The 23885-nt window shown below is 51.4% G+C and overlaps 3 non-coding genes across 3 annotated transcripts; all 3 read right to left on the reverse strand.

The window, feature by feature from the left end:
* Window positions 1-2170: 2170 nt before the first annotated feature.
* On the reverse strand, window positions 2171-2242 carry trnah-gug (transfer RNA histidin (anticodon GUG)). Its single transcript has one exon. It is a non-coding gene; the product is annotated as a tRNA-His (tRNA).
* A 1141-nt stretch (window positions 2243-3383) lies between these two features.
* Window positions 3384-3472, reverse strand: trnay-gua (transfer RNA tyrosine (anticodon GUA)). Its single transcript is given in 2 exon segments — window positions 3384-3419; window positions 3436-3472. It is a non-coding gene; the product is annotated as a tRNA-Tyr (tRNA).
* An 18364-nt stretch (window positions 3473-21836) lies between these two features.
* On the reverse strand, window positions 21837-21910 carry trnam-cau (transfer RNA methionine (anticodon CAU)). Its single transcript has one exon. It is a non-coding gene; the product is annotated as a tRNA-Met (tRNA).
* Between the last annotated feature and the right edge of the window lie 1975 nt (window positions 21911-23885).

Genomic DNA, 23885 nt, shown 5'->3' on the forward strand with positions numbered 1-23885 from the left:
TCCCCTCGTCTGCATTGGGCATTTCTCAATCTGTATTAATGTTTGACAGCGAATAAGAAGGTGTTCCGTTTAAATATGTCATAGCTTTACATTTAATATGATACACATATCACTCTGTCCAGGTTTACCTTCAGATACAGATCATGCCACTTTTTCTGCCGAGGTGCTGGTCTGTTTCCTGCCTCAGAGGGCCAAACGCCTGAGGCAGCAAATCTACGAAGGCGGCGTATCCACTCCTCCTCTCCCATGGCCCTGTGCTTTTTTTGTTTGCAAGCCATCTGCCATTAACAGGGAAAGAATATTTATACCAAAACGGCTAATATTTATTCATAAATATGAACAATGTGCAATATTTTTAACTTACTAATATACATATATTTATGCACACACACAAGTTCTTACAGTCACACAAGCACACAGCTAATTATTAACAAAGAGCAGTAGTCTACATATTATATATTTATTACAACAGAAGTGAATACTACACAGATTTCATTCATCATACCGTAGCTTATTATCAACTAGTACTAATAGAAGCAGTGCATATTGAAGACTTTGGTGAAGTGAATACTACCAGTAGACAGATTTAATTCGTACTGTAGCTTATTATCAACTGGTAGCAGTGCATAGTCAAGACTTTTGTGACAATAGAAATGAATACTATACAGGTTTAACATACTGCTATACGTTACGAATACGTTCGTTATACGTTATACCGATGCCGGTAACCGGGGAGGGGGCCAGCATTACCGTTAGTCGTTGCTCTTGGAGGAAACTCGCACATAGAAAAAGTCCAAAAGTGGTCAAAATAAGTTTCACAACGGTGACTGCAACAGTATGTGACGATGATGGAGACGATACTGAAAAGCCAAAACAAAATGGCTCTAAAAGTCACGTTTGGACACGTCGACGGCGATGCGACGTCAACGTCGTTTCTTTTTAACCGTAATTTCTCTTTTTAATATATCATTAATATTTGCCTAGCTACCTAGCTAACTTAATACAATATTATAACGAGTGTCTGAGTATTATAACGAGTGTGTTTCCTTTTGGCGGCGAATGAAAAATCAATTTAATGTTAACGTCTGGGGAGGCAACGGCAGTCGTTTCTGTTATCGTATTTTTTTATTTATTTTTTTCTCTCTATAATACATATTTCACACCGACCAAGTTAGATAGTTGACAGAATACAATGATATTAGCGATATATTTACCTTTTTCCACAGCTTTCGGTAAAGACATTTGAAGTTCGGCGGGATGAATTTTTGGAGAAGCGGCATCGTGATTGGCTGTCAGAAAGATGGAACTTCTGGGCTGCGATTGGTCCGTCCCAGCAATGTTGGAGAAGGACTACTGTGATTGGCTGACGGCAAAGATGGAGAAAGATGGAAATGGGCCAACGTGATTGGAGGAGATTATACAGACGCTCGGTCCCCCGCTACCGCTATCGAAGGGAGCAAAGCCCACATCCTTTTCATGAATCCTGTATGAATGCATGTAACCAGGCTTAAGATGCGTATCATGGGACACCTGCAGTTCTCTGCTGTACCAAATGAGTTATGGAAGGGAGCCAGGGGCTTGGGCCTGTTTATCAGTAAATAAACACAAAAAGTGATGAGAAACCATCAGTTTCAGATGCGTTTCAGATCAAATCAGCCTCAGTTTCTATCATGCATTTAGTCGTTACAAAAACATATCTGGCATCTATCTGGGAAAGTCTCCACATCGTCCAACACAGATGTTGATCCTCAATATACCCTCACATTGTCCAGCGCAAAAGTCCAGCCTTTTTGTTTTGGTTCTTTTTTTGTCAGGTCTATCCATCCATTCATTTGGCACACGATTTTCATCTTCTGTTGTTAGGATGTTTATACTTTGGGTGTGGCGGTGTGTGAAAACCCTCCCTTTAGAAGAGCTAAAAAACACATAGCATGTGCGGCCTTGGCGACTCATTAAAAAGGCACTATTTCTCATTGGGGCCTGTTTGATACTTTGACCCCTTTTATGCTCTTTAAATGGGCAGACCTTCTGCATTTGTGCTGTTTGATTCTTTCAGACCTTTGATACGGGACAGAGGCCTGTAGACAAAATTGTTTTTTTTAAAGTTTAAGAAATCTAAGTTGAAAGTGGGATCTTTTTTCAGCGAAGCAAACAAATTAGGTCGGGGGGTTGCCGTGACCCGGATTCAAACCGGGGTTGCTGCGACCACAACGCAGAGTACTAACCACTATACGATCACGGCCGGTTGTGGGTTGTTGTCGTGTGTGGCTTTGATGTGATCCGAAACACCTTCGTATCCAAGGATAGCATATGTAGCTCTGCGGCATGTGGCTGGCAGCCATGTTTTTTTTTGTGTTTGGAGCAAAATCATTGACAGCAGAGATAAAGAGGAAGACGAGCTTTACTTACGGTGTGGGGTCAGCCACATGTGTTGCAAGACGACACACTGTGAGGTATCTTTGGGGCGTAAGTGAGCTGGGATACCCAGGGAGTAGAAGGTTCAAAGCAGGGGTCCCTAAACTTTTTTGGGTGGGGGCCACATCAACTTTCCTTTCTGTGATGGGGGGCCGAGGTCAGTCTATAACAGGAAATGATATGGACCAAAGTGACAACCAGTATTATTATGGAGATTATAATGATCGTTTGTTGCAGCTGCACTTCGCTTGGCGCCACCTGTTGGTTTTCGAAAAAAAAGTAATAAAAAGTCTTCACGTGTTTATTTGAAGTACCACAGATACACTTTTTATTTATAGAAAATAAAAACACAAGCTAATGTCAGGTAACAATGAGGTGATGTGATTTAGTTATGTGTACGATATGTACATTATGTCCCATTTCCTCTATTCGCCTGGTTACTGTAGATGCCGACAGACTAACCGCGTTCAGGGCATCTTTCTTGTCCGGACAGCATTCAAACACTTCTTAATGAACTCCCCATCACTGAACGACTTTCCACAGCTTGCTATCAGTTTAGCTACCTTGAAGCTGGCCCGAACGGATGACAGGTTCGTCTGTGTTTGGCGTAGCATTGTACTCTACTGGGCAACTTTAAAATAAAAAAAATAAAAATAGGCCATGTTGAGAGGGATTGTTAAGCGGGCCGGATGTGGCCCGCGGGCCGTAGTTTGGGGACCACTGGTTTAAAGTGATCCTGTTCTAAAGCAGTGGGAGAAGTGAGAGACTAAAACCAGCGTGCCGAGCTTGCCAGGAGATGAACCTAGAATCTTCTGATCCTTAGTCAGACGCTTTATCCATTGCGCCACTAGCCCTTAGCAAATCCAATAGAGAGTGGAACAGTCTTTCGTAAAACAGCATGTTCCAAAAGCTTTGAAAGGATTGACGGAGTTGGCCAAAAGAGCCTCTGTATACAAAAGCTTGGCACATCCTTCGAGCCGGAATTGAACCAGCGACCTAAGGATAACTGTTGTTGGGCACCTACAGTCCTCCGCTCTACCAACTGAGCTATCGAAGGGAGCAAAGCCAACATCCTTTTTATGAATCCTGTATGAATGCATGTAACCAGGCTTAAAGGGATAGTTCGCCTCTTTTGACATGAAGCTGTACAACATCCCATACTAGAAATATTATTTATAAACATTTTCTTACCCCCCGGTGCGTCCTGTGAGCTGAGTTACAGCCTCGGTTTGGGGGTGAAGTAAGTAGTCCGGCTAGTTGGCTGGGGCTTCACATATAAAGCGTTTTTCTTAAAGAATATGCATTCAAAAGAGTAATACATTTCTATCACAAAATCGTATCTTGCGAAAAAGTTACACCTCACAATCTCTTGGCACTAGGTTGCAGTATCAATGCGCGCTGCCGCCTGGCGACAGCTGCGCCTGTTTCACGGTGTTTACTGCTCGGAAAGTTAACGTCATCATGTCTGACTACGACACTGATGATGAAGACATCCCTTTTACCACAGAGCTAAAGAGATATCTTTATGCACCAGAATATACAGATGCCGAACTTCCCCAGATGGAGTTAGAACGGGCAGAGAGAGAGAGGAGGGACAGAGAAGTGGTCCCAGCTGAAGTTGGAGCCACAGCAGCAGCTGTGAGAGACAGGGTGACCGCCGACAAATGGTGGTGCACTTGTTCGAAGCGCCCAGTAATGCCAAAGGAGGTGGAAAGACTGTACCACAATATAAACTATATACAACAAAAAAAAGTTTGTAAATGCTAAAAAAGTATAAATGAGTACACTTGTGTCTTCTTTTTAATTTCTTCCAGCCACTGCTCTTTAGTTAGAGTTTCACTAGAGGGACAGTAAATTTGCCCTCTATATTGGCTGTGTCCTGTTTCAGCAATTCTGAACTGCCCGCATTTTTTGCACGTGTTGTGCGAAACTTTGCGGGTCAGTTTTCGGGGTGCTCTATTAGGGTGAGTGGAGCCTGCTATGGGAGCCGGAGCAGGGGCCAGAGGAGGGACCAAAACAGGAGCCAGAGCAGGGGCCAGAGGAGGGACCAAAACAGGAGCCAGAGCAGGAGCCAGAGGAGGGACCAAAATAGGAGCCAGAGCAGGAGCCAGAGGAGGGACCAAAACAGGAGCCAGAGCGGGAGCCAGAGGAGGGACCAAAACAGGAGCCAGATCAGGAGCCAGAGGAGGGACCAAAACAGGAGCCAGAGCAGGAGCCAGAGGAGGGGCCAGAGGAGGGACCAAAACAGGAGCCGGAGCAGGGGCCAGAGCAGGAGCCAGAGCAGGAGCCAGATCAGGAGCCAGAGGAGGGACCAAAACAGGAGCCAGAGCAGGAGCCAGAGGAGGGACCAAAACAGGAGCCAGAGCAGGAGCCAGATCAGGAGCCAGAGGAGGGACCAAAACAGGAGCCAGATCAGGAGCCAGAGGAGGGACCAAAACAGGAGCCAGAGCAGGAGCCAGAGGAGGGACCAAAACAGGAGCCAGAGCAGGAGCCAGAGGAGGGACCAAAACAGGAGCCAGAGCACAGCATGTGGAGGAGTGGCAGAGAACGTCCAAAAACTCTGTGTCTGTAGAGTAGTGGGGATAACACGAACCTGTGAGGCCACTGGAGCAATTGTCATTACCTGAGGCCTTTTGGGTGGAGCAGGGAGAAGCTGCTGCTGTCCTGGTGGACTTGTATCATCGGTAAATTTTAGCTTTCTTTTTAATTTGGCCTGTCCCACAGTGTTAGGTGGTAAACTGTAAATATGTGTTGGTTCTGAATGTGGTATGGCATAATGGGGACGTATATTGGCGGGGAGAAGTGGGTCAGCAGCTACGGAAAACCGGCTTGGAAGGTTTAGTCCTTGTTGCACCACAGCCGTTTCCTGCCTTTTCACCCTTTGGTTATGCCACTGAACCAGGGTGGTGTAGCTCACATCCACCAGCTGCAAGGTAGTCTGCTGCATGATAGCTCCGTTTGCTAAAATGAGCTGCCTGATCTTTTTGTAGTCCTGAAGGATCAGGTCCCATCATGAGAATGTGCCTGTCCCTCTTTTTTTTGGACTATGATGGATCCTGCAGAGGCGAACAAAGATGGTCTCCACTAGGCGGCAGCAGTCTGGCCATTGGGCAGATGGGGCTGTGGTTGTTAAGGCATGACGCTTCACACTTTCCACCCCAGGGGTAAATTCCTGCCTCTTTTTGGGGGACCTAAACCTCCCAGTGTTCAGCTTGTCCTGGTGCCTTGCAGCAAATACCACCCTCTGCTTGTCAAAGTCCAGCAGGCTCTGCCACAGAGCAACAATGCTGCTCACCTAAACAGGGAAATAACACAACTGTACATGAGGACACAGCAATGTTCCAGTGAGCTGAGGAGTGTGCATAGTGCATGTATGCAGCAAGCAACAACACGTTACTGACCTCCTGGTTGCTCGGCGTCAGAGAGGTTTTGTTCCTCAGCTCCACCAGATACTCAGCCAAGCTGTCCACTTTGTCCAGGCCTGGTACGCCTGCCTCATCTAAACCCTAAGACAACACAACCAACAGAACAGATATTAGTTAAAGGACATTTTGTTCAAGTTTTCTTTTATCTATCTACTATTCTACAGTTTACGATATATTTCACACCTCAGACATATGGCCAGCTATGGCAGGCTGGGTGGAGGGAGCAGGCTGGGTGGAGAAGCAGGCTGGGTGGAGGGAGCAGGCTGGGTAGAGAAAGCAGGCTGGGTGGAGGGAGCAGGCTGGGTGGAGGGACCAGGTTGGGTGGAGGGAGCAGGCTGGGTGGAGGGAGCAGAATGGGTGGAGAAAGCAGGCTGAGTGGAGAAAGCAGGCTGGGTGGAGAAAGCAGGCTGGGTGGAGAAAGCAGGCTGGGTGGAGGGAGCAGGCTGGGTGGAGAAAGCAGGCTGGGTGGAGAAAGCAGGTTGGGTGGAGAAAGCAGGCTGAGTGGAGAAAGCAGGCTGGGTGGAGAAAGCAGGCTGGGTGGAGAAAGCAGGCTGAGTGGAGAAAGCAGGCTGGGTGGAGAAAGCAGGCTGGGTGGAGAAAGCAGGCTGGGTGGAGGGAGCAGGCTGAGTGGAGAAAGCAGGCTGGGTGGAGAAAGCAGGCTGGGTGGAGAAAGCAGGCTGGGTGGAGAAAGCAGGCTGAGTGGAGAAAGCAGGCTGGGTGGAGAAAGCAGGCTGAGTGGAGAAAGCAGGCTGAGTGGAGAGAGCAGGCTGGGTGGAGAAAGCAGGCTGGGTGGAGAAAGCAGGCTGAGTGGAGAGAGCAGGCTGGGTGGAGAAAGCAGGCTGGGTGGAGAAAGCAGGCTGAGTGGAGAAAGCAGGCTGGGTGGAGAAAGCAGGCTGGGTGGAGGGAGCAGGCTGGGTGGAGAAAGCAGGCTGAGTGGAGAAAGCAGGCTGGGTGGAGAAAGCAGGCTGGGCGGAGAAAGCAGGCTGAGTGGAGAAAGCAGGCTGGGTGGAGAAAGCAGGCTGGGTGGAGAAAGCAGGCTGGGTGGAGGGAGCAGGCTGGGTGGAGGGACCAGGTTGGGTGGAGGGAGCAGGCTGGATGGAGGGAGCAGGCTGAGTGGAGAAAGCAGGCTGGGTGGAGAAAGCAGGCTGGGTGGAGAAAGCAGGCTGGGTGGAGAAAGCAGGTTGGGTGGAGAAAGCAGGCTGAGTGGAGAAAGCAGGCTGGGTGGAGAAAGCAGGCTGGGTGGAGAAAGCAGGTTGGGTGGAGAAAGCAGGCTGAGTGGAGAAAGCAGGCTGGGTGGAGAAAGCAGGCTGGGTGGAGAAAGCAGGCTGGGTGGAGAAAGAAGGCTGGGTGGAGAAAGCAGGCTGGGTGGAGGGAGCAGGCTGGGTGGAGAAAGCAGGCTGAGTGGAGAAAGCAGGCTGGGTGGAGAAAGCAGGCTGGGTGGAGAAAGCAGGCTGGGTGGAGAAAGCAGGCTGAGTGGAGAAAGCAGGCTGGGTGGAGAAAGCAGGCTGAGTGGAGAAAGCAGGCTGGGTGGAGAAAGCAGGCTGGGTGGAGGGAGCAGGTTGAGTGGAGAGAGCAGGCTGGGTGGAGAAAGCAGGCTGGGTGGAGGGAGCAGGCTGGGTGGAGAAAGCAGGTTGAGTGGAGAGAGCAGGCTGGGTGGAGAAAGCAGGCTGGGTGGAGGGAGCAGGCTGGGTGGAGAAAGCAGGCTGGGTGGAGGGAGCAGGTTGGGTGGAGAAAGCAGGCTGGGTGGAGAAAGCAGGCTGAGTGGAGAAAGCAGGCTGAGTGGAGAAAGCAGGCTGGGTGGAGAAAGCAGGCTGGGTGGAGAAAGCAGGCTGAGTGGAGAAAGCAGGCTGGGTGGAGGGAGCAGGCTGGGTGGAGGGAGCAGGTTGAGTGGAGAGAGCAGGCTGGGTGGAGAAAGCAGGCTGGGTGGAGGGAGCAGGCTGGGTGGAGAAAGCAGGTTGAGTGGAGAGAGCAGGCTGGGTGGAGAAAGCAGGCTGGGTGGAGGGAGCAGGCTGGGTGGAGAAAGCAGGCTGGGTGGAGGGAGCAGGTTGAGTGGAGAAAGCAGGCTGGGTGGAGAAAGCATGCTGAGTGGAGAAAGCAGGCTGGGTGGAGGGAGCAGGCTGGGTGGAGGGAGCAGGCTGGGTGGAGAAAGCAGGTTGGGTGGAGAAAGCAGGCTGGGTGGAGAAAGCAGGTTGGGTGGAGAAAGCAGGCTGGGTGGAGGCAGCAGGCTGAGTGGAGGGAGCAAGCTGGGTGGAGAAAGCTGGGTGGAGAAAGCAGGCTGGGTGGAGGGAGCAGGCTGGGTGGAGAAAGCTGGGTGGAGAAAGCAGGCTGGGTGGAGGGAGCAGGTTGGGTGGAGAAGCAGGCTGGGTGGAGGGAGCAGGCTGGGTAGAGAAAGCAGGCTGGGTGGAGGGAGCAGGCTGGGTGGAGGGACCAGGTTGGGTGGAGGGAGCAGGCTGGGTGGAGGGAGCAGAATGGGTGGAGAAAGCAGGCTGAGTGGAGAAAGCAGGCTGGGTGGAGAAAGCAGGCTGGGTGGAGAAAGCAGGCTGGGTGGAGGGAGCAGGCTGGGTGGAGAAAGCAGGCTGGGTGGAGAAAGCAGGTTGGGTGGAGAAAGCAGGCTGAGTGGAGAAAGCAGGCTGGGTGGAGAAAGCAGGCTGGGTGGAGAAAGCAGGCTGGGTGGAGGGAGCAGGCTGGGTGGAGAAAGCAGGCTGAGTGGAGAAAGCAGGCTGGGTGGAGAAAGCAGGCTGGGTGGAGAAAGCAGGCTGAGTGGAGAAAGCAGGCTGGGTGGAGAAAGCAGGCTGAGTGGAGAGAGCAGGCTGGGTGGAGAAAGCAGGCTGAGTGGAGAGAGCAGGCTGGGTGGAGAAAGCAGGCTGGGTGGAGAAAGCAGGCTGAGTGGAGAAAGCAGGCTGGGTGGAGAAAGCAGGCTGGGTGGAGGGAGCAGGCTGGGTGGAGAAAGCAGGCTGAGTGGAGAAAGCAGGCTGGGTGGAGAAAGCAGGCTGGGCGGAGAAAGCAGGCTGAGTGGAGAAAGCAGGCTGGGTGGAGAAAGCAGGCTGGGTGGAGAAAGCAGGCTGGGTGGAGGGAGCAGGCTGGGTGGAGGGACCAGGTTGGGTGGAGGGAGCAGGCTGGATGGAGGGAGCAGGCTGAGTGGAGAAAGCAGGCTGGGTGGAGAAAGCAGGCTGGGTGGAGAAAGCAGGCTGGGTGGAGAAAGCAGGTTGGGTGGAGAAAGCAGGCTGAGTGGAGAAAGCAGGCTGGGTGGAGAAAGCAGGCTGGGTGGAGAAAGCAGGTTGGGTGGAGAAAGCAGGCTGAGTGGAGAAAGCAGGCTGGGTGGAGAAAGCAGGCTGGGTGGAGAAAGCAGGCTGGGTGGAGAAAGAAGGCTGGGTGGAGAAAGCAGGCTGGGTGGAGAAAGCAGGCTGGGTGGAGGGAGCAGGCTGGGTGGAGAAAGCAGGCTGAGTGGAGAAAGCAGGCTGGGTGGAGAAAGCAGGCTGGGTGGAGAAAGCAGGCTGAGTGGAGAAAGCAGGCTGGGTGGAGAAAGCAGGCTGAGTGGAGAAAGCAGGCTGGGTGGAGAAAGCAGGCTGAGTGGAGAAAGCAGGCTGGGTGGAGGGAGCAGGCTGGGTGGAGGGAGCAGGTTGAGTGGAGAGAGCAGGCTGGGTGGAGAAAGCAGGCTGGGTGGAGGGAGCAGGCTGGGTGGAGAAAGCAGGTTGAGTGGAGAGAGCAGGCTGGGTGGAGAAAGCAGGCTGGGTGGAGGGAGCAGGCTGGGTGGAGAAAGCAGGCTGGGTGGAGGGAGCAGGTTGGGTGGAGAAAGCAGGCTGAGTGGAGAAAGGAGGCTGGGTGGAGAAAGCAGGCTGGGTGGAGAAAGCAGGCTGAGTGGAGAAAGCAGGCTGAGTGGAGAAAGCAGGCTGGGTGGAGAAAGCAGGCTGGGTGGAGAAAGCAGGCTGGGTGGAGAAAGCAGGCTGAGTGGAGAAAGCAGGCTGGGTGGAGGGAGCAGGCTGGGTGGAGGGAGCAGGTTGAGTGGAGAGAGCAGGCTGGGTGGAGAAAGCAGGCTGGGTGGAGGGAGCAGGCTGGGTGGAGAAAGCAGGTTGAGTGGAGAGAGCAGGCTGGGTGGAGAAAGCAGGCTGGGTGGAGGGAGCAGGCTGGGTGGAGAAAGCAGGCTGGGTGGAGGGAGCAGGTTGAGTGGAGAAAGCAGGCTGGGTGGAGAAAGCAGGCTGGGTGGAGAAAGCATGCTGAGTGGAGAAAGCAGGCTGGGTGGAGAAAGCAGGCTGGGTGGAGGGAGCAGGTTGAGTGGAGAGAGCAGGCTGGGTGGAGAAAGCAGGCTGGGTGGAGGGAGCAGGCTGGGTGGAGAAAGCAGGTTGAGTGGAGAGAGCAGGCTGGGTGGAGAAAGCAGGCTGGGTGGAGGGAGCAGGCTGGGTGGAGAAAGCAGGCTGGGTGGAGGGAGCAGGTTGGGTGGAGAAAGCAGGCTGGGTGGAGAAAGCAGGCTGAGTGGAGAAAGCAGGCTGAGTGGAGAAAGCAGGCTGGGTGGAGAAAGCAGGCTGGGTGGAGAAAGCAGGCTGAGTGGAGAAAGCAGGCTGGGTGGAGGGAGCAGGCTGGGTGGAGGGAGCAGGTTGAGTGGAGAGAGCAGGCTGGGTGGAGAAAGCAGGCTGGGTGGAGGGAGCAGGCTGGGTGGAGAAAGCAGGTTGAGTGGAGAGAGCAGGCTGGGTGGAGAAAGCAGGCTGGGTGGAGGGAGCAGGCTGGGTGGAGAAAGCAGGCTGGGTGGAGGGAGCAGGTTGAGTGGAGAAAGCAGGCTGGGTGGAGAAAGCATGCTGAGTGGAGAAAGCAGGCTGGGTGGAGGGAGCAGGCTGGGTGGAGGGAGCAGGCTGGGTGGAGAAAGCAGGTTGGGTGGAGAAAGCAGGCTGGGTGGAGAAAGCAGGTTGGGTGGAGAAAGCAGGCTGGGTGGAGGCAGCAGGCTGAGTGGAGGGAGCAGGCTGGGTGGAGAAAGCTGGGTGGAGAAAGCAGGCTGGGTGGAGGGAGCAGGCTGGGTGGAGAAAGCTGGGTGGAGAAAGCAGGCTGGGTGGAGGGAGCAGGTTGGGTGGAGAAGCAGGCTGGGTGGAGGGAGCAGGCTGGGTGGAGGGAGCAGAATGGGTGGAGAAAGCAGGCTGAGTGGAGAAAGCAGGCTGGGTGGAGAAAGCAGGCTGGGTGGAGAAAGCAGGCTGGGTGGAGGGAGCAGGCTGGGTGGAGAAAGCAGGCTGGGTGGAGAAAGCAGGTTGGGTGGAGAAAGCAGGCTGAGTGGAGAAAGCAGGCTGGGTGGAGAAAGCAGGCTGGGTGGAGAAAGCAGGCTGGGTGGAGGGAGCAGGCTGGGTGGAGAAAGCAGGCTGAGTGGAGAAAGCAGGCTGGGTGGAGAAAGCAGGCTGGGTGGAGAAAGCAGGCTGAGTGGAGAAAGCAGGCTGGGTGGAGAAAGCAGGCTGAGTGGAGAAAGCAGGCTGAGTGGAGAGAGCAGGCTGGGTGGAGAAAGCAGGCTGGGTGGAGAAAGCAGGCTGAGTGGAGAGAGCAGGCTGGGTGGAGAAAGCAGGCTGGGTGGAGAAAGCAGGCTGAGTGGAGAAAGCAGGCTGGGTGGAGAAAGCAGGCTGGGTGGAGGGAGCAGGCTGGGTGGAGAAAGCAGGCTGAGTGGAGAAAGCAGGCTGGGTGGAGAAAGCAGGCTGGGCGGAGAAAGCAGGCTGGGTGGAGAAAGCAGGCTGGGTGGAGAAAGCAGGCTGGGTGGAGAAAGCAGGTTGGGTGGAGAAAGCAGGCTGAGTGGAGAAAGCAGGCTGGGTGGAGAAAGCAGGCTGGGTGGAGAAAGCAGGTTGGATGGAGAAAGCAGGCTGAGTGGAGAAAGCAGGCTGGGTGGAGAAAGCAGGCTGGGTGGAGAAAGCAGGCTGGGTGGAGAAAGAAGGCTGGGTGGAGAAAGCAGGCTGGGTGGAGAAAGCAGGCTGGGTGGAGGGAGCAGGCTGGGTGGAGAAAGCAGGCTGAGTGGAGAAAGCAGGCTGGGTGGAGAAAGCAGGCTGGGTGGAGAAAGCAGGCTGAGTGGAGAAAGCAGGCTGGGTGGAGAAAGCAGGCTGGGTGGAGAAAGCAGGCTGAGTGGAGAAAGCAGGCTGGGTGGAGAAAGCAGGCTGAGTGGAGAAAGCAGGCTGAGTGGAGAAAGCAGGCTGGGTGGAGGGAGCAGGCTGGGTGGAGGGAGCAGGTTGAGTGGAGAGAGCAGGCTGGGTGGAGAAAGCAGGCTGGGTGGAGGGAGCAGGCTGGGTGGAGAAAGCAGGTTGAGTGGAGAGAGCAGGCTGGGTGGAGAAAGCAGGCTGGGTGGAGGGAGCAGGCTGGGTGGAGAAAGCAGGCTGGGTGGAGGGAGCAGGTTGGGTGGAGAAAGCAGGCTGAGTGGAGAAAGGAGGCTGGGTGGAGAAAGCAGGCTGGGTGGAGAAAGCAGGCTGGGTGGAGAAAGCAGGCTGAGTGGAGAAAGCAGGCTGGGTGGAGAAAGCAGGCTGGGTGGAGAAAGCAGGCTGGGTGGAGAAAGCAGGCTGGGTGGAGAAAGCAGGCTGGGTGGAGAAAGCAGGTTGGGTGGAGAAAGCAGGCTGAGTGGAGAAAGCAGGCTGGGTGGAGAAAGCAGGCTGGGTGGAGAAAGCAGGTTGGATGGAGAAAGCAGGCTGAGTGGAGAAAGCAGGCTGGGTGGAGAAAGCAGGCTGGGTGGAGAAAGCAGGCTGGGTGGAGGGAGCAGGCTGGGTGGAGGGACCAGGTTGGGTGGAGGGAGCAGGCTGGATGGAGGGAGCAGGCTGAGTGGAGAAAGCAGGCTGGGTGGAGAAAGCAGGCTGGGTGGAGAAAGCAGGCTGGGTGGAGAAAGCAGGTTGGGTGGAGAAAGCAGGCTGAGTGGAGAAAGCAGGCTGGGTGGAGAAAGCAGGCTGGGTGGAGAAAGCAGGTTGGATGGAGAAAGCAGGCTGAGTGGAGAAAGCAGGCTGGGTGGAGAAAGCAGGCTGGGTGGAGAAAGCAGGCTGGGTGGAGAAAGAAGGCTGGGTGGAGAAAGCAGGCTGGGTGGAGAAAGCAGGCTGGGTGGAGGGAGCAGGCTGGGTGGAGAAAGCAGGCTGAGTGGAGAAAGCAGGCTGGGTGGAGAAAGCAGGCTGGGTGGAGAAAGCAGGCTGAGTGGAGAAAGCAGGCTGGGTGGAGAAAGCAGGCTGAGTGGAGAAAGCAGGCTGGGTGGAGAAAGCAGGCTGAGTGGAGAAAGCAGGCTGGGTGGAGGGAGCAGACTGGGTGGAGGGAGCAGGTTGAGTGGAGAGAGCAGGCTGGGTGGAGAAAGCAGGCTGGGTGGAGGGAGCAGGCTGGGTGGAGAAAGCAGGTTGAGTGGAGAGAGCAGGCTGGGTGGAGAAAGCAGGCTGGGTGGAGGGAGCAGGCTGGGTGGAGAAAGCAGGCTGGGTGGAGGGAGCAGGTTGGGTGGAGAAAGCAGGCTGAGTGGAGAAAGGAGGCTGGGTGGAGAAAGCAGGCTGGGTGGAGAAAGCAGGCTGAGTGGAGAAAGCAGGCTGAGTGGAGAAAGCAGGCTGGGTGGAGAAAGCAGGCTGGGTGGAGAAAGCAGGCTGGGTGGAGAAAGCAGGCTGAGTGGAGAAAGCAGGCTGGGTGGAGGGAGCAGGCTGGGTGGAGGGAGCAGGTTGAGTGGAGAGAGCAGGCTGGGTGGAGAAAGCAGGCTGGGTGGAGGGAGCAGGCTGGGTGGAGAAAGCAGGTTGAGTGGAGAGAGCAGGCTGGGTGGAGAAAGCAGGCTGGGTGGAGGGAGCAGGCTGGGTGGAGAAAGCAGGCTGGGTGGAGGGAGCAGGTTGAGTGGAGAAAGCAGGCTGGGTGGAGAAAGCAGGCTGGGTGGAGAAAGCATGCTGAGTGGAGAAAGCAGGCTGGGTGGAGGGAGCAGGCTGGGTGGAGGGAGCAGGCTGGGTGGAGAAAGCAGGTTGGGTGGAGAAAGCAGGCTGGGTGGAGAAAGCAGGTTGGGTGGAGAAAGCAGGCTGGGTGGAGGCAGCAGGCTGAGTGGAGGGAGCAGGCTGGGTGGAGAAAGCTGGGTGGAGAAAGCAGGCTGGGTGGAGGGAGCAGGCTGGGTGGAGAAAGCTGGGTGGAGAAAGCAGGCTGGGTGGAGGGAGCAGGTTGGGTGGAGAAAGCAGGCTGGGTGGAGGGAGCAGGTTGGGTGGAGAAAGCTGGGTGGAGAAAGCAGGCTGGGTGGAGGGAGCAGGCTGGGTGGAGAAAGCAGGCTGGGTGGCGAAAGCAGACTGGGTGGAGGGAGCAGGCTGGGTGGAGAAAGCAGACTGGGTGGAGGGAGCAGGCTGGGTGGAGAAAGCAGGCTGGGTGGAGAAAGCAGACTGGGTGGAGGGAGCAGGCTGGGTGGAGAAAGCAGGCTGGGTGGAGGGAGCAGGCTGGGTGGAGAAAGCAGGCTGGGTGGAGGGAGCAGGCTGGGTGGAGAAAGCAGGCTGGGTGGAGAAAGCAGACTGGGTGGAGAAAGCAGGCTGGGTGGAGGGAGCAGGCTGGGTGGAGAAAGCAGGCTGGGTGGAGGGAGCAGGCTGGGTGGAGAAAGCAGGCTGGGTGGAGAAAGCAGGCTGGGTGGAGAAAGCAGACTGGGTGGAGGGAGCAGGCTGGGTGGAGAAAGCAGGCTGGGTGGAGGGAGCAGGCTGGGTGGAGAAAGCAGACTGGGTGGAGGGAGCAGCCTGGGTGGAGGGAGCAGGCTGGGTGGAGAAAGCAGGCTGGGTGGAGGGAGCAGGCTGGGTGGAGAAAGCAGACTGGGTGGAGGGAGCAGGCTGGGTGGAGAAAGCAGGCTGGGTGGAGGGAGCAGGCTGGGTGGAGAAAGCAGGCTGGGTGGAGGGAGCAGGCTGGGTGGAGGGAGCAGGCTGGGTGGAGAAAGCAGGCTGGGTGGAGGGAGCAGGCTGGGTGGAGAAAGCAGGCTGGGTGGAGGCAGCAGGCTGGGTGGAGAAAGCAGACTGGGTGGAGGGAGCAGGCTGGGTGGAGGGAGCAGGCTGGGTGGAGAAAGCAGACTGGGTGGAGGGAGCAGGCTGGGTGGAGAAAGCAGACTGGGTGGAGGGAGCAGGCTGGGTGGAGAAAGCAGACTGGGTGGAGGGAGCAGGCTGGGTGGAGGGAGCAGGCTGGGTGGAGGGAGCAGGCTGGGTGGAGGCAGCAGGCTGGATGGAGGGAGCAGGTTGGGTGGAGGCAGCAGGCTGGGTGGAGGCAGCAGGCTGGGTGGAGGGAGCAGGCTGGGTGGAGGCAGCAGGATGGGTGGAGGCAGCAGGCTGGGTGGAGGGAGCAGGCTGGGTGGAGGCAGCAGGCTGGGTGGAGGGAGCAGGTTGGGTGGAGGCAGCAGGCTGGGTGGAGGCAGCAGGCTGGTGGAGGCAGCAGGCTGGGTGGAGGGAGCAGGCTGGGTGGAGGCAGCAGGCTGGGTGGAGGGAGCAGGCTGGGTGGAGGGAGCAGGCTGGGTGGAGGCAGCAGGCTGGGTGGAGGGAGCAGGTTGGGTGGAGGCAACAGGCTGGGTGGAGGCAGCAGGCTGGGTGGAGGGAGCAGGCTGGGTGGAGGCAGCAGGCTGGATGGAGGGAGCAGGTTGGGTGGAGGCAGCAGGCTGGGTGGAGGCAGCAGGCTGGGTGGAGGGAGCAGGCTGGGTGGAGGCAGCAGGATGGGTGGAGGCAGCAGGCTGGGTGGAGGGAGCAGGCTGGTGGAGGCAGCAGGCTGGGTGGAGGCTTGGAGCTGTGAGGTTGCAGAGGAAAGCGTCTCACCTTGAAGTCCTGACACCAGTAAGTCCAGAGCATCTTCACCATGAAGCCTTCATCTTCCTCTCCTTCACTCGCGGCCACATCTCCCAGAAGCCCGGCAGTCTCTTCTGAGTCAGGCTGTGCTTTCAGAGGCTCGCCCGTTTGACTCAACAGGTAGCCAACAGCCAGCAGCTCACCTACGGAAACATAACAAACACACACACAGATAGTAAAACAGTTCTTTACTCTTCATACATATTAGTGACTCAGTCATACAATAGTTTAACTAAACAGTTGTTTTACCTTCACAGATAGCATTTTGTAATACCTGTGTATTTTGCTGGAGGTGTGAAGTTGGGGACGTATTCTCGGCCGAGCGCCTTCAGGCTGTTGTTGATGCATCGTGTCGTGTCTCCAGCATATGTGAGAAGACACGACGGCTTGCCGCTCACTGCTGCAGCTCCCCGATCCTGATTCCACCTGTTCAGGCCTTCCAGGAGATAGAGCTGGAAATTCAGCAGATTTGCACTGGTTCCTGAAAAAAAAGCGAAAAAACAAAACAACATATTTATGCCTTAGAAAAATTGCTTGTTAATCCAGTTTTGATATCAAATCCAGCTAAGAGGTGTAATCATGTAGAGAGGGACTTACCAGGAATAAACCTGTTCAAGTGGCAGTGAAATGACTCCAGAGATGTTGATCCTCTGGCACAGCGGTAGCTGGTGAGCTTGATGCCCCTCTTGTTCATGCTGCCTACTTCAGTGTACAACGGAATCCCTGGAACATCCTGGGTGCATTTTATGTGGCGTTTCTGCACACGGCAGATGTGATCCATCCTCACTTCATCCAGCAGAGGAACACCCATCAGGTCTCTCCCTTTTGGACCCCTTAGCTCCTCCAGCAGCTGTTCTAGTTGTACAAGAGTTGCTTCCTCTCCCCGAGTCCTCCTACGGCAGAAAGTACTCAACTCTTTTTTTGTTATTTGGCTGTCCACCATGGATCTGGTTATACCAGGTCTCTGTTCTTGCTGGAGCTGCTTTGTTTTAGATCTCCGGAGGAGGTCGAGGTCCCCTGCATCCCACTCAAAGAAGCACGAGGACAGGGCCCTCATGAAAGCAGGACACAGGGGATGAGCATCTGTCGTACATCCCACAGCCAGCCGCCGCATGAAATGCCAAATGTCAAGTCGTATGTGGAGATCTGGCCACTCCCCAAACCTGGCCTGCAGCTTGCTCAGCCCCTCAGTTATACAGCAGCCACAGTCCACATAAAGCTCCTTGGGAGGTGCAACCCCAGCCTGGCGGTACCGCTCCATCAGGCCAGCAGCCATCCTGTCCAGTCCTGGACCCTCCTGCACAGTCAGGACACTATTTAAGATCTGGCCCAGCTCGTTGCCCACAGAAGACTCCCACAGGGCCGTTCCTTTGCTGTGTCCTGCCAGCTTCTTTGTGATCTACAATTAAAAATGTTATGTTAAATCTCACCGTTTGTCTTGTCATTAGAAACCACTGTATGCCATAGATTTCATTGCATTTTTTATGCACTTTATACAATAAACATTTCACAAATAATTAGAATTAAACAAGTTTAGTTGTTTGTGAAATTAGAAAAAATGAGTGTGAGCTACCAAACCTTTTTAAATTAGTGTATTTAATACTCTCACATTACAAAGTAGTTTTTCTAGGAGCATATGATAATAATAATGATGATGATAATTATAATTGTTATTATCATTACATTATTCCTCACCTTTTTGGTGGAGTCCAACTTTAAGATGGTGCCCAAGGTGGATGTGAGGCTGGCCTTGATGTGGCCTATGCGTGACAGGATGTCTCTGCCATACACAGACAGCAACCAGCGAGCAGTGGGGACGTCAGCGGGCTCTGGGGGCTCCTGGCACACAACTGGGAACAGGCTGGGCCCATTAACAAAGTTAGAGCACTCTTCAAAATAGTGCCCCAACCTATCCAGCCATTCCTCCCCGTGATTTTCTTTCAGCTGTTTTAACAGCCGTGCAGAGCTGTTGCCCTGAGTCCGATCCCGCATCAGGCGGATGACACGTGTGTCACAGGCATACCTGGAATTCAGATTATAAAGTATTTAGTTTACAGTTACATTTGCAGATCAATTTATTTTCTATGCCTCAAGTTACCATTTTATAAAATGTTTTACTCACTTCTGGGTCGGGATAAGCCGGAACAGCTTTTGGTGCGGCAAGTCCAGCTGGTCCCGGATGGTCTGGGACGTTGATAGGTATGTGAGATTGCACCCACTGCACTTGAGTGTCTCCGTCACCAGCAGGTAAAACCTATCAATATCCAGGACCTTCCGAGCCCTTTTGTGGATACCAGCACCTGTAAGATGCTTCCCACAGGCTTGGCAGAACACCCTGACCTTCCACTGGTGATAGGGCATCCACACCAGAAGCCGATGGGAAAAAAAACGGTGTGGTGTTGGTACCTGGTGGTAGATCAGGGCTGGCACAGGAGGCTCATACCAGAGCTTCAAATCTGGGCGCAGTTTGCCAGAGCGAAAGAGGTTATTTGAAATCCATCTTTGGTCCTGCACAGGGATGGTTTTCCTCATTTCACTCGGCAACCAGAAAGAAGCTGCATCCCCGGCTGACGGTTCCCCGGGTGACGTTCCAGGCTCCCCCTGAAAACAGCACAAGAGATTTGGAAATCTGCATAAATATGTCTCATTAAAGAAGACCTAGAACTCCATTACTTTAATGAAGACATACTACTGTACTCACAGATGAAACAGTCTCGCAGGTGTGTGCCGGGGAAGATGGAGCAATGCTAGGGCTCCTCACAGAGGACGGAGAAGGGCTGGAGGTCCTCACAGAGGACGGAGATGGGATAGGGGTCCTCACCAGTGTTGCCATAGTTACTTTGAAACAGTAATCCGACTACTTACTACTGATTACTTCTTTAAAAAGTAACTTAGTTAAGTTACTGACTACTTGCTTTCAAAAGTAACTAAGTTAGATTACTTTTAGTTACTTTCAGCAGAGGCTGATCCCCCGCCCCTATAACATGAAAATGACTACCAGTTCTGCCAATACTCACTTTACTGACATTCATTTTAACCGGAACATCAAAAATGACACTGGCATTTGCAAACTTTTTCTTGAAATAGGCTTACATGTTTTTTAAATAAAATAAAAATAAGACAGTCTTTCTTGACTTTACTTAAGTTAAAATATTAAAAAAACTCGTACGTAAAAAAGTAATACATAATACCTATATTGAACATCCCTTGAACCTGTAGTTGTCTAACATTAGAGCAGCAAGAAGTGGTTTTATGAAACAAAAACAGGATAAAAAAAATCAAAATACTCTTTCTTCACTTCATTTAACTGAAATACTTATTACAAATTAAATGCTTTTTTGACTTCATTAAATCTAACTTAAATACTTCTTATAAAAAATAAAGTAGCGTTTCTTGACTCAATTTAACATAAACACTTCTTTAAAAAAAAAAAATACAATAGACATTCTTGACTCCATGCATTTAACTCTGATTGCATCTAGCTATGAATTACGGTAACACTTAAGTTATATTGAACATGTAGTTGTTTCGCATTAGAGCAGCAAGGAGTGGTTTTACAAAACATCAGTCATTCACTCGCAGCGATGCAGACAAACGGACGGTCATAACACGTAACCTGCTGATAATTATGGGCCCAAGCCAGTATGACAGTCAAGTTTTTGACCGAAAAATGTCACGTTTATCCACTCGTTGACCAATAAAAGTTTAAACAAACCTGATTGATCGTCAGACCCGTCGCTTTGCAGAAATGTTTGTATGCTAGTCGCCTACAACTGCAGCTGTTACTGGATTACCCAAAGCTACACCTGACGAAGTATACATAGATAAACACCCGTACACTCATTCAGATATCATAGAAGATGTAATACAGTACAAAGACGTTAACAAGTCATCTTTGAGTCATCAATTGCGACCAGGTAAGATAAACAGCTAGCTGGCCCTCTCCATAGCACTGCCGGAAACGTAGGCTATATGTTATAAAGTTATCACGAATAGCTAAACCTATCAACTATCGTCTGTGACAGGCACTGATGAAAACTGTGGTTCCTCACAGAGGACGGAGATGGGATAGGGGTCCTCACAGGGGACGGAGATGGGCTGGAGGTCCTCACAGAGGACGGAGATGGGATAGGGGTCCTCACAGAGGATGGAGATGGGCTGGAGGTCCTCACAGAGGACGGAGATGGGATAGGGGTCCTCACAGAGGATGGAGATGGGCTGGAGGTCCTCACAGAGGACGGAGATGGGATAGGGGTCCTCACAGAGGACAGAGATGGGCTGGAGGTCCTCACAGAGGACGGAGATGGGATAGGGGTCCTCACAGAGGATGGAGATGGGCTGGGTGTTTTCCGGGCTACCAAGTTGGGCTTCAGTGAATCCGAAAAAGACCCACCAAAATGGGATTTAGTGAACTGAAATGAAGAAGATGGTGAAGCCATAGAGTGTTGGGTCACAGGAGGAGGAGGAGGAGGTGGAGGTGGAGGAGGAGGAGGAGGCTGCAGTGCAGGCTACAAAAACATATATATTCTAAGTTAAAAGCCATCATTCACCAGAATTGTAAAAGACAAGACATATCTGTAAAAATTAGTTATTGTAATCAGATTTAATTTTAAACCAGTTTACCTTAGCAGAGTGAAAGCCACAGTCACAGGCTTTACTTTACCTTCTGATAGAGGTCATGCCATTTCTTCTGCCTCTGGGCTGGTCTATTTCTGGCATTTGAAGGCCAAACCCCATTGCTGGCAAATGCCCTAAGCCTTGCCATCCACTCCTCATATCCCATACCTTTATGGCTCTTTGGCTTGGAGCTCATCTGAAGATAACATTAGAAATGAGGAGAATCAAACATAACAAAGTATTTATGTACAGTACTTCATACAGTTAACAATTGGAATGACATGAAAGCATTAAAAAAATCTAAACCATAGCTTTCTATACCAACAATAATTACAGTCAATTACTTATCTATCTATCTTTCTATTTATCTATCTATCTATCTATCTATCTATCTATCTATCTATCTATCTATCTATCTATCTATCTATCTATCTATCTATCTATCTATCTATCTATCTATCTATCTATCTTTTGACATTTTAAATTAAAAGGTTACTACTATGCTATAAAGTTAAATGTGTCATTATAGTTTGGTCACAGAACGTGACATCATAATAACACTATTTTATTTAATCTATGGTATATTATTTTTAGCTGTTTAGCCATATTAATACGACGTTTGTTTGAATGGAAGGATATATAAGAAACAATATAACTTGATACTTACTGTAAGATTGTTTTTTTAAGTCGGCAGAGACTACGGCTCGATGAAAAATCCCTCTTCTGTAACGGCTAACTTTTATAATCCTCTAACCTAACGAAAACAAAATCTTTAATTTGTTTTTTTGTTGGCTTTGTTGGAGGAGCGGGAGGGGAGAGGAGGGGAGGGGAGGGGAGGGGAGGGGAGGTTAATTCAGAGTTAGGGCTTCACCTTGATTGGCCAATTTCCGTTGTCAGCTCGGGCGTTGCTAGGCTCGTATATCATCACGGTGATTGGCCGAGTTCCATTGTGAGCTCGGGCGTTGATAGGCTCGGTTCATTGTCGGTGCGACATTGGCTAAACCGTTCAATGTGAGAATGGAGAAGGGCGAAGCCTATTGGAGGGGAGATGCAGACTAACGTGAGCGAGGTAGCGCCAACGAGGCCTGCAAAACATAAATATGCATGTATTGTCAGCCTAGGCTCACTTTCACACACCCATTCATTGGTCCTGCAGACTTTGCTAAAGGTATGTGATAGCCACTTGCCCAGCTCACATGGATTGCATGGCAATCAAATAAGTGGATGGTAGGGAATAAGATCTTCTAACCTGTAGCCCCCTGTGACATCTATGGGGGGCGAGAACGGCAAAACCGAAGAAAAATGTGTCTGACTTGACAAGTTTAAGTAGATAATAAAGGAAGGAGAAACTGAAAGGCGACAAGTATCTGATAGCAAGGCATATCTAAAAGAGCGATGGTTCGAATCCCCATAACTTGGGTTTGACACAAGGCGACAAAGATCTGATTGCAATGCTTTTCAAAAAGAGAGATGGTTCGAAGACCCATAACTTGTGTTTGACACCTTCCACACTTCGTAGTGAGTGAGCTTCCGAGTGGGCTTTCTGCAGCTCCAACAGAGAGTAATCGGAGCCACCTGTGCCCAGCAAGTTTCCAGCTGTAACTGAGGTGAAGTGCTATAAAAATCACATCAAAACACTTGACCCGTGTGAGGGTCGAACTCACTACCTTCAGATTATGAGACTGACGCGCTGCCTACTGCGCCAACGAGGCCTGCAAAACATAAATATGCATGCATTGTCAGCCTAGGCTCACTTTCCCACACCCATTCACTGGTCCTGCAGACTTTGCTAAAATATGTGATGACATGGCTTGTTGAGCACGTAGCTACTTGTTCAAAAGACCTGTTGTCTGGACTAGAAGTTAAGCAATCAACTCACAAGTTTCTTTATCTGGCTTTCATTCTCATTTTGAAAGTTTATGGAAAGTTACAAAAGAGGTAGTTTCACGTGGGATAAACTTGACTGAATTGTCCCATGTCAGTCTATGTCAAGAGAAGGAGAGTCTGCAAAGGTGCTTTTGTCACACAGCGTATTCTATTATGTTAGCGTGATGAACTTCCTATCCTTTGTCATGGGTCTTGGCCAGGGTGCAACTTGCTTTTCTTAAAGAGACATGGTTCGAATGCCCATAAGTTGCGTTTGACACCTTCCACACTTTGGAGTGACTGAGCTTCCGAGTGGGCTTTTTGCAGCTCCAACAGAGAGCAATCGGAGCCACCTGTTCCCAGCAAGTTTCCAGCTGTAACTGAGGTGAAGTGCTATAAAGACCACATCAAAACACCTGCCCCGTGTGAGGGTCGAACTCACTACCTTCAGATTATGAGACTGACATGCTGCCTACTGCGCCAAAGCTGGGGAACAATAGTCTGTTAAGGGGGGGGAAGAAAGGAGAGAAGGGGGGAGAAAGGGGAAGAAGGGAGGGGGAAAGAAAGAGGAAGAAGAAAGCGGCTGATCCCAGAGTCGCGAGTTCGATCCCACCAGTCGCATATTATGTTTTAATGAAACGGCTCAAATTATAGTATTGTTTTAAAGTACATATAAAGTATATAAAGTATGCATATTTCCTAAAGCATTTTCTGAGTGAAGTGAGTGATAAATTGTTCCTAGTTTATGCATAAAATTATTACTAATATTTCAGAATCAATAGCAGCTCATATTTATTCACAGTGAAAGATCATAGACCATATCTGTTTTTAAAGAACCAAATATTTATTTGTCAACAACAAAAACAGTGAATTAAACAATTTTTTAACCTAAAAAAACTAAAAACTGTGAACAATCTTAGCATTTACTCCACAAATTTATAAATTTTAAAGTTGGATTGTAGTATATAAAACACATGTAGTATCATCACTAAAAAAAATAACCCTCTGTGAAATAAATTAAAAGATTGAGAGGTCTGAAACAGCAGTAACTATATACAATTTAAAAAAGTTTGTAAATGTTAAAAAAGTATAAATGAGTACACACTTATGTCTTCTTTTTAATTTTTTCCAGCCACTGCTCTTTAGTTAGAGTTTCACCAGAGGGACAGTAAATTTGCCCTCTATATTGGCTGTGTCCTGTTGCAGCAATTCTGAACTGCCCGCATTTTTTGCACGTGTTGTGCAAAACTTTGCGGGTCAGTTTTCGGGGTGCTCTATTAGTGGAGCCTGCTATGGGAGCCGGAGCAGGGGCCACAGGAGGAACCAAAACAGGAGCCAGAGCAGGAGCATGTGGAGGAGTGGCAGAGAACGTCCAAAAACTCTGTGTCTGTAGAGTAGTGGGGATAACACGAACCTGTGAGGCCACTGGAGCAATTGTCACCTGAGGCCTTTTGGGTGGAGCAGGGAGAAGCTGCCGCTGTCCTGGTGGATTTGTATCATCTGTAAATTTTAGCTTTCTTTTTAATTCGGCCTGTCCCACAGTGTTAGGTGGTAAACTGTAAATATGTGTTGGTTCTGAATGTGGTATGGCATAATGGGGACGTATATTGGCGTGGAGAAGTGGGTCAGCAGCTACAGAAAACCGGCTAGGAAGTTTTAGCCCTTGTTGCACCACAGCCGTTTCCTGCCTTTTCATCAAATCAAAATCAAATCAAATTTATTTGTATAGCACATTTCATGTACAAACAGTTCAAAGTGCTTTACATAAAATAAAAGCATTGCAGCAGGGAATGCAAGAAGCATTACAAATACAAAGAATATA

Source organism: Odontesthes bonariensis, chromosome 8, assembly GCF_027942865.1.
Source record: "Odontesthes bonariensis isolate fOdoBon6 chromosome 8, fOdoBon6.hap1, whole genome shotgun sequence".
NCBI classification, from domain to species: Eukaryota; Metazoa; Chordata; class Actinopteri; order Atheriniformes; family Atherinopsidae; genus Odontesthes; species Odontesthes bonariensis.